The sequence below is a fragment of the Humulus lupulus genome, chromosome 2, assembly GCF_963169125.1.
Source record: "Humulus lupulus chromosome 2, drHumLupu1.1, whole genome shotgun sequence".
NCBI classification, from domain to species: Eukaryota; Viridiplantae; Streptophyta; class Magnoliopsida; order Rosales; family Cannabaceae; genus Humulus; species Humulus lupulus.
In genome coordinates, this window is record NC_084794.1 from 211,257,511 (window position 1) to 211,260,079 (window position 2,569).

Here is a 2,569-nt window from a genome sequence, read left to right on the forward strand (position 1 = left end):
TTTCACTAACCTCATTGTGTCTAATTCAGTGGACAACGACCTCAGAATTACTGGCTTCCTATCAAAGTGCATGACTCAAGCTTCCAACACCATATCACGCGTGGCTTCATCCCTAAATTTCACAAGAGTATATCTGGAATTCATTCGAGCTATCCTTTCAATACCAAGTTTTACTAAAATTCTATTTGTAAATCCGTCAAATACTGCAAATGGGGGGTTGGCTCCAAGGACGATACAAACAATTGCTGAATTCTAGAAAGAAGCTTCATCTTCTATCTCCTCCACATCCACCTGAGCAATCAATTTACCATCTTGCAACAATGGTTCCTCATAAGTCAAGCGAGTTCCACCCTGGTAAGGCATCGGTGCCCGAAATTGGGACCATTTGACCTTGGCCAAGTTTTGAAAATCGCTCGCATCAGCATCCTTCTCACACCATTTCCAACCAGAACCCCTAGTACCAATATTTACCTCATACGCTGCCGAAGATAGGTTTTCCCCAACCTCAGGAAATTCCGCCACTGAATCCTTAAAAATCTCCTCCATAACAAACGATGGCTCATCCTCAACACCAATCAATCCCTCCTCATTAGAGAGCTTGGACGAAGTGGTCTCAGTCACAGAAGAACGAATGTCAGGCTTCTAATTCACTTTCTTGTGTCTCACCATGGAGAGAACCAGAGAGAAAATCGCACGCCCTATAATTATATTTCTTGAGACAATTTTGCTGCATAAGGCAGCTTTTTTTTTAATTATTAATTACATCCGAGCAGCAATTTCTCGCGGTGTAAAGACATTTCATTATGATATCATAATATTTGCTATTATTATAACATCTGTTCATATGACCGAACTTAGCATAGCACTTTGTTTTGATTTTACAAAATTGAACTTTTTTTCTTTTGAAAAATACTCTAAGTGCCGTAATATGCTTTCCCTTATTTTGCTTGTGTGTTTACATATGCTTGTTGACATACTTTGCTTGTTTAGTATCTTATATACCCCCCAAGTGATCGAGGAACTTAAGGTCCTTGGTCACTTGCCATGACCAAGTCCTATTCGAACATTACTACTCGCGTACTTATAATTAAAACGATAATATAGCAAAACAACACACGTAATGAGCAAATACTTGTAATAAATAAAATAATTGGCAAGAATAACTGGCTGCGTACAGTGCCTTTTATTTCTCGTAATAAATGGACAAAAATCGTCTCTTTACGAGTGATCAAAGATTGATCTTACACTTGTAAGCGACCAGTCATATAATTGACTAGCCCTTATTCATAAACTTGTAAAAAGTAATACTTGTGCATGTGTTCTCCATTACAATAGCGAGGAATGAGATCTCCATTTAAGCGAGCAAGTTTATATGTGTCTGGTTGAAGGATTTCTTCAATCTGATATGGACCTTCCCAATTTGGTCCGAGCACTCTGGCAGTCTTATCGCGAGTGTTGAGAAAAAATCTTCTAAGTACCAAATCCCCTATGTTAAACTTTATTTCATGTACTTTAGTGTTAAAATATTGAGCGGCCATTTCATGGTAAGCTGCTACTCGAAGTTGAGCTTGCTCGCGCCTTTCATTGACTAGGTCCAAAGACTATATCAATAATTGGTTATTAGTGCTTTGGTCGTATGTTAGCCTTCTGTATGATGGTGGATTTAGGTCAACAGGAAACATGGCCTCATACCCATAGGCCAAGGAACATTGTGTATGGCGTGTTGCTTTCGGGTGGGATAAACTATACGACCAGAGTACTTCTGGTAACTGTTCTGGCCACGCCCCTTTTGCTTCTTCGAGCATTTTCTTTAGTGTGTCCTTCAGTCTTGTTAATGTCCTCGACTTGTCCATTTGCCTGTGGATGAGCTACTGATGAAAAATCTTTTATAATTCCATGCCTTTTACAGAAATCAGTGAAAAGATCACTGTCAAATTGTGTGCCATTATCTGAGACAATTTTCCTCTGCAACTCATACCGACATACGATGTTCTTGACAACAATGTCCAATACTTTCTTGGTCGTGATTGTTGCTAGTGGCTCAGCTTCACCCCACTTTGTAAAGTAGTCAACAACAACTACTGCATACTTGACATTGCATTTTCCTGTAGGTATAGACCCGATCAGATTAATTCTCCATATTTCAAATGGCCATGGGCTTTGCATCTGTTTGAGCTCATTTGGGGCTGCTCTCGGTATCTTGCAGAATCTACTGCACTTGTCACATTTTTTAACGAAATCCATAGAGTCCTCATTCATGGTAGTCCAGAAATATCCTTGCCTTAGAATCTTTTTCGACAAACTCTGCCCTCCAGTGCGATCTCCACAGGAACCTTCATGGACCTCTTGCATTAGTTCCTTGTCTTTCTCCTTAGAAACACACCGTAACAAAGAGTATCCTCTTCTATACAAAATTTCGTCGATCAGAATAAATCGAGTCGATTGTCTTTGAAGCATTCTCTCTTTGTTCCTTTATGCTAGCATCAATCCCTATTCTAGATATTCGATGATGGGTGTCGTCCACGAGTCTGTCACTTGAATCACTAGTGAGGATTCTTGTATTTGAATG